Source organism: Amblyomma americanum, chromosome 1 (assembly GCF_052857255.1).
Source record: "Amblyomma americanum isolate KBUSLIRL-KWMA chromosome 1, ASM5285725v1, whole genome shotgun sequence".
Classification (NCBI taxonomy): Eukaryota; Metazoa; Arthropoda; class Arachnida; order Ixodida; family Ixodidae; genus Amblyomma; species Amblyomma americanum.
The window spans coordinates 496,287,413-496,295,379 of NC_135497.1; the positions used below are offsets into that span (position 1 = coordinate 496,287,413).

At 41.3% G+C, this 7,967-nt stretch overlaps 1 pseudogene; it reads right to left on the reverse strand.

Moving 5' to 3' along the window:
• Nucleotides 1-1,471: 1,471 nt before the first annotated feature.
• Nucleotides 1,472-7,545, reverse strand: LOC144105436 (uncharacterized; annotated as a pseudogene).
• Nucleotides 7,546-7,967: the final 422 nt, after the last annotated feature.

Genomic DNA, 7,967 nt, shown 5'->3' on the forward strand with positions numbered 1-7,967 from the left:
CTTGCATTTGAAACAAAATTGTCGGAGAGAAATTGTACGTCTTTTTATCAGTGTAATACTGCTTGACATGAACACAAATTTCATCTTACGTCATTGCTCTCACAACTGAGGAGACCTCTTGGCGCTGCAGGAACCTATCGGAACATTATCGTCAGGAAATCATTGCCCACGCAGAAATTGCTTGTATTACAGAAGATAAAATAATCACCGCCACCGAGGCCTGAACAACACGGTGAATGCTTAAGCTTCATGAAGCCACCTTCCCAGATATCTCAGATTTGAAAGGCTTGCATATTGGCGCATCGACGTGAGCAGACTTGCCGTAACGCATTTGCTGTCAGCTTCACACGACATTTCACTTTGGTTTCTCCCATATTTGTCGTTACTGAAGCATATTGAAGTCTTCGTATTACATGGCATGCATTATAGTAATAAAAAGCCTCCTGTATTGTAAAAGGGTATGGCCGTAATCTTTCCAGTTGAAGTTTGTACACTACATTTCTTTAGATAGAGTTGGGAACCCTGTGATTCCATTGCACAGAGTTCGAAATTCTTTGATTTCTGTTTAGCCCACACTTAACTACAGTTGTCATCCCGTTACTGCCAGTGCTTTAATTGGAATGAAGTGCTAGTGTGTACATCTCCAGAAGTGTTTTGCATACTGCAATTAACGACTTACTAGTCGTTCTGAAGGTGTTTGTTTAGCAGTAATAAATAACGTTGCCCTGTCATTCTTGCAATTTAATTCAGTTTTCTAGCTGTCAAAACTCCCTTGAATGGTTACATTTTTGTTGCTTATTCCAACAGAAATAAAATTCAGTTGTTTTCTGTACTTTTGTCAGGGCCTTGTGCACTTCGACATTCAATTGTCCTTCATGGTTCCTGCGTAATGAGTACACACATTTTCACATACTGGAAAGGAGTTTGCATCAGTTAATTATTGTTTCTTTTTAATTACCTCTGCAGATATCAATTGAGTGGTTCTGTATATCGGAAACAGTCCTTAGGCAGTTACCGTTATAACTCTTTTTAGCTTTTGGTACTCATATCTTTGCAAACCTTTTAAACGCCCACACAATTTTCGCAATTCTTTTCACACTGTCAGTCGCTGCATTCATTCATGTCTTCAAAACACAAGTGTAAATTTCTCTTAATTGGTGCACCTTTGTTCAAAAAGCAAATTTCAGAGGTTTCGTTTTCCTGGCTCTGCTAATATGAATATGAATGTTCACCAAGCATGTTTTTCATACCACTGTTAGTTGAATTATATTCATATGGTATGAAGTAAGCTAAACAGTGAAGCGGAGGAGGGCTCATGCGGCACACACTGGAAGAGAAGGTGGAGGGGGGAGGAGGGTGACGCAATTGCTACCGCACTGGGTGCAGTTATAGCGACGCCACTAGGATGCAGTAGCAGTGGTTGTATCCTTGTGCTGCTGCATCCTGTTTGTCTTTACCTATGAAAGCAAGTCTAGTGACTTTTTGCCCCCGGTACATTTTCCTGAATGCTACTGCCTAATTTGTGGCCACGTTTGATTTTTCTTGCTTGTCCTGCTGTGAGTGGCCGCCCAGCAGGAACGCGTTTCGAGCCCCTTGGTAGGCCAGGCCGGCGCCTTGCCAGGCTTGCTGGCTGTACTCTTATTATTTGGCCACGCCTCCTATCTGCTGCAGAGGAGGCCTTTAGCTTCAGCAGAAGAGCATGTGCACCACTACTTGTCACATTTTTGAGCTGTGCAGTGACTGCATCCAGTAGTTTTGGATAAACAGCGCTGTCTTCAGCCAGCTTGTGCACACGTCGCAGCTCCTTTTCAAGTGCACAGTATTTTTCCTCCATGTCCTGCAATGGAAAATAAAAAAAAATATTCTTGATACTATCTCTGACTGTATACTGAAAGAGTGAGTCCTGCTTAACCCTTTAAGGCATTTTGTACATAACTGTGTACAGGGCGAACTAACGGGCTTTTCTGAGAGGGTGCTATGCCTAGCAGTAATTTCTTTCATATGGAATTAGTGTCCTTCATGTCACATATGATGTGGTTCTTATTTATGCCACTTAATGAATACAATAAGTAATATTTAGCGAAACATTGAGCAGGGTATTAGCATGTCCTTCGCCATTTTTATGCAGATAGATCTTGCCACTAGCAGTAAGGTCATTTTTGTCTCGCAATTTCAAGCGTAATGTGTAACTCAAAAACAAAAATTGATTTCACTATTTTTCGGCTGTTTACTCGACAACTCCTGTCATTTCAATATTGCTGTTTCGATTAATTGTGACACATTGTACCGGATTTTGCACATCCGTTTAAAAAATAAAGTGGTATTTCACACTTGCAAACTAACAAATTATCTCTTCATGGGGCTTGAATATACTTTTAGGATGAAGAATGTTTGTTTTCGATTAAAACAAAAATAACACTTCAAAGGGTTAAAAACTGATGCGACATTTTTAAATGGACGGGTGGGTAGAGTGGGTAACAGGTAGATGAAAATCAGCCAGAAAAGACGGTACACAACACAAAGGGGTGGACAACTGCTGGACTAAAATATTTATTGAAGGCAGGCTGCCAAATAATACAGCCTAAATATGCCAAAGCCGCAGCTAAGAGAAATTTACATACGAGAATTCATAACATAAAATTCCTTTTTCATCAGCGCTAGAGGTGGTACACTCGCATAAGAATCACCAAACTTCTTGATATGAAAGGCCTCAAGGATGTCGCTGTGGTCTAGAATGTAAACTTCACTAAACGTGACGTGCAGTCAAGGCCACAACTATATAGAGCAAGCTCCATCATTTCAACTTTTTGCGTACATTTAGCGAAACTGTGAAGGTTTCTAGACGTTATGTATGAACACACCAGCGGAACTTGTTTGTGTGCATGTCGGGTACCTCCTAATTTACTATAGGTGAGGTGCGAGAGGAGTTTGATCATTAACAAATGCTTTGTATTTAAATGGCTGCGACTATAGATACTGTGGTACATCTGCTACGTTAAAAGGCAAGACGACCATTTTCTCCAGCATCAGTATTGCTCACTAGCTTAGTACTTTTACAATCTGTCACTTCTCTTATCATTAACACATGTGCTGTCAGGCATAACTTGTTCCACAAATTAAAGGAATCTTGTAAACCGCTTCTGTGGTGCATTACATGTGCTGGCTGTCATATTTTTGGCGCACAGTTTCTTTTTTACTCAGTGCATATTTCATGAGGCACGATGGCTTTGCTGTACTTGAAAAAAAATCATTTATGCCTTGATGTTTGGTAAATTTTTTATGCTGTGCATCATGTTGTGAAAATAAGTAATGACTGACTTTTGTACCTTTTTTTGGTCACATCTTTCCTTTTTTCTATTTTGGCACTGCCGTTCTTACTTTTCAAGACGGATTCTGCTGTTTTGTCATTCCTGATGGAAAGTCCGATCTGAACAGGCATTCCGCCTTGGTTGTAATGCTACCTTTCACTGTAGCAGATGTACCACCATATTTTGGCAAGGTTTTCATTCTAGGCCACCAGAAAACACATAAGGTATGCAAAATCCTTCAGACCTTCCTGATAAGGAAGCACAAAATGTGAGTGCACCATCTATAACAAAGACATTGATGTTGTGAATTTTCATAGATAAATTTCTGTTTGCCCATGTATGGCTGTGTTACTAATTCGCAGCCAGTCTTCAATACAGACTTTAGTTGTTAGTGAAGCCACTGTCCTGCCCTCTATCTTCTGCACCGTATCTTTTTTTCTGGTTTTCACCCTCCTGAACATCCTACACCAACTGACCCACCATCAGCCTTTCCAGCTTGAGTTACAGATATGTGTATATTTTTGTTTTGGTTGCATGCCTAAAACGTGCTGCTGCCAAACTACCTCTACTGTCACAAACATGACGTTTATCCTAAGCTACAGTCTGTATACACACAATAGCTCTTGTTTGTTTTGTAGATTATAGACTACAATATAGACATATTCCATCCTTTCAAGTAATTGAATTCAACGTTCCTTCTCTCTTCTGTTTTGTCCTTTTTTTACCCTCTCCTCATGTAGGGCAGCCTGTTGGGCATTTCCTGGTGATCCTTTATGCCTTTCCTTGCATCTGTCTCTCTGTTTTCAAGAATAAGTGAAGTTTCGATCCTGGCCATTAGATTTATCACCCTGTCAGTATTCTCAAGGAGGTTGCCCTTCCTGAATATATGTGCACTGTAATCATTAACACTTGCATGCACGCCATCCCAAATGAAGGTGAACGCACTGATGCATGATCTGCTGTTTCATTTTATTTGGCCTTCAGGGCCTTCTCACCTGAAAAGAAACTTTCTCACTAGTGGCAACTGTATGCTTGCCAAACATGTGTGCATAGACATGCACGCATATATACATGCATGTATAAGACTGCATGTAGTGTATTAATGTGTTCATGTATGTCAAACACATGTGCTTTTCAGTGCTTCAAGATGCACAAAATTTATCTGAAGGCTCACTACAAGATATAACGCTATTGGGAATGGGATGTTGGTGGTGCGTGTCTTGGCCTTGCATTCATATATTGTTTTACACTTATGTAATATTATGGAGCTGCTGGTTACAAGTTGGGGCAAGCATGCCCCAAACTTTAACCCTGCTGCACACAGTACATAACAGAAACTGTCCACAACCTAGTGGTTCATTACAATATTCTTATCAGCCAGGTAATGAGCACAGGGATATACTATGCTGAAAGTGATGACTATGCGATTAACCTCCAAGAAGTTTTGTTACGCTTCTACAATAGTTCATTATAATAGTTGAAAGGATTAATGCTCCACTGTACCTCAGGTTTCTCTTTCCTGTCTGGAAATGGCCCGGGAGGAGATTCTGGCAGCTGGCTCACATCTGCATGCATAGCCTGTTCACTGTGTGCCGATGTACAGGCTACTGTGACCTCTTCATTGCCTCCTGGCATCATTGGAAGAAAGAATTCTATGTTTGGGCAACGGTCACCCAGTGCCAAGTAGCCGAGCCGTCGGCGGTCTTCGGGCGTCAGCTCCGGGCTGTTCGGAAAACAGCCACCAAAAGCCTTCTGGACAGCAGCCTGATGCTTGCAAAAAGCGCCTTGGCTGCCTCTCCAGCAGCTGCAGAAGCCAATGTCCGCATCCACTTCATAAGAGCTGGTGCCAGATGAGCTTGGCACACTATACAAAGCGCCATCCACCTATACAATGGACTTGGCGAAATCATTGGGCAGCTTCTGCAGCAGGTGCTGGAATTCAACACGGTGGGAGGAGTCACGGTTATGCGCATGCCTCAGCAACCGTGCCTCAAAATATTTTTCCCAAGTTGTGATCGTAAACTCTACCAGGGCTACTGCATTGTAAGCCTTGGTGCGGCACAAAACGATGTCCTTCAGGATTCGTATGGATGCCTCTGAATAATTATTCGTGTTATGGCCTCTGGTGACTGTGCCTGCACGGTAGAGGAGCACCCACTCTTGCTGGTGTTGAAGGAAGGTTTCCACTCTCTTTATGAAGGCTTCGTGTTTGTGGCAGTGAAGCTCTTCCTTAGCTGTCTGGAGCTCTTCCATTGTTTTTGCATACAGAATCTGAAACCAGAACAAAAAAAGCATATCGTCTACGCATACAGTGGTGTTTTGTATTACTAGCTGCGTACCATTATTTCTGTACCATAACACGTGAACTCATTTTTGAACTGAATGTCTATATCACAAAAGGATTGGACCAATATCTTGCGCAAGTACAAGCTGTTTCTGCATTCCTCATCATCCTTCCTCGATCAGTTAACTTTGCTTAGTTTTTCTCACCAGGGATCCTCTGTCACATGAGCAATCTAAATGCACAAGGAGTCAATGACCATAAAATTTTTCAAGGGCCATACATGTTTGTTGCTGTCGCAGATATGAATTTGTTAATAAGAAAGCATGAAATCTGTTGGCTGGCAAAAGATATATCTAACTAGGTAAGGTACATTCGGGACGAACACTCGGCCTGAAGCAGCAGATTAGGAAAACATTTGTTATTGTTGTAAATGCAGTTTTTAATTCACACATGTTCAGAAAATAAAGCACTGCACACTTTGCGAGTAGGCACAATCCAAAGACAGAGATGGGAGGTAACACTGTGCATTTCGTTTCAGCTAGAAGCATTTATTTTTTTTCCAGTGGTACTTTCACAAACAAATTGTTATCTGTTCTCTTCTCTTTGTGTTGTAGCACCAGTAGGGCGTTGCCAGTTCTTGGTTGTCATGAAGTATGCAGTTATGCTTAAATGGGCAAAATCGGAAAAATACAGAGACGTGGCATACAAAAAAGATGGTATTGCTTTGCTTACTTCTGGAAATCTGCGGAGCTGTTATTTTGATGATCGAATAAAAAGTAATTTCTGAAGGAGTTAGTTAAGTCAACAGATTTTTTCCAATGTATGCTGACCATGTGGTTGTTCTCATGGCTTCTTGACATTATCTATTTGCATTTTCAAACCTCTGTTAAGTTATTCCCATAGAGTTGAATGGCGAGTGAAAAAACTAAAGTTTGGCACCAGCGGATTTCCATTCAGTTCAGTGGCCATTGAATCAAGTGGCAATGAGAGTATAGAAGGTTGGGCGAGTTGATATATATTCATGATTCACAACAGTGCAGCAAACATGGGTGAAAGGGAGACTAGACACAACAAGTGCTTGTTATGTCCAGTCTCTCTCATCTGTGTTTGCTACATTGTTGTGAAGCATGGCAATGAGACTATGTATGTGACAGGAAAAGTGCATAGAATTCTTTTCCTGTCATCGTGAGTATGTTTACCTCAAGGTGTTCACTATATGTGCCAGGTTCTGCATGTTGTACTTACTTCGTTAAAAATCAAAAACAATATGACTAGTGCCGCACAGTCATATGGCAGTGAAAGAGGCATTTATTTCTTAGAAAGTTGGCTGTAAAAATGAAACACTTGTTTTCTTCCCTCCACTTGACTAAAACTCATGCCGTCAAGACTGGAAAGAGCTCTGTGATCACTGTTTAGAAGTTGGAGGTGATGGATCCTTGCCTTGGGAATCTACGTATAAGATTAGGTCTTAATGTCATTCTAGTTTGCTTGTTAGAGTTGTGGTAGCGATAACTCTCATTTTTTTCTGTCTTTGTTCACTTCTAAAAGCTACATCATTAGGGGTGTGGTTAGCCTCTTTTCATTTGCAGGAATGTATCAGTGCAGGCCAACTTCAGTTTACCCTTAGCGTCCTTTTAAATATTAGTTGTACATTCTTATTTCTGAGTAATACAATGTTTCAGCCAAAATGGGCATGGCGAAGTGTTTTATGTGCAGAGTGTCTCTCTTTTCTTTTGTATTGTATGGCCTAGGCAGGTAGTCAAATGACAGTGTCTGCATCACCTTCTGAAAAGCTCTCATCAAGTGACGTCGCTCTTCCTTGGCTGCCTGGTTCTTTGTGGAGGTCAGCCAACGCCATTCGGCCTGTAGAACATGAAAGTGGCACAGCAACTGTCGTGCGCTGGGCCATGTTTCATGTAGGGCATCTTTTTCGGGTCTTGAATTGTCAGTCATAAACACAGCTGGAGCTTGTAAGGTGAAAAGGAACCCATCACAAGCATAAACCAACAGGCTAACGGAGTCGTATACACCTCGGCAAGATTGTATTTTAACATTCTACCCATCTGCCAACTCTATGCCGTGTTTTTTCTTGAATATTCTGCCAACACTGTGGCAAGAGGATTAAAAAAAATTTATGCTTACTTCTGGCACATACTAGAGCCTGTGGGTGGCAGGTTTCTAAATGCAGAGGCACTTACAGCCCATGTTTAAAATGTTGTAGTGGGACATGTACTTACTGTGTGGACATTAACACCAATGCTGACCAGCACTTCGGCATGTATAAAAAAGCAGTCAATGCTGTTGATTATGATTACTGATTAGCCCATGTTTTGTGAGGGTTTTCCAAATCACACTTTCTGTTCCAAACATGACCT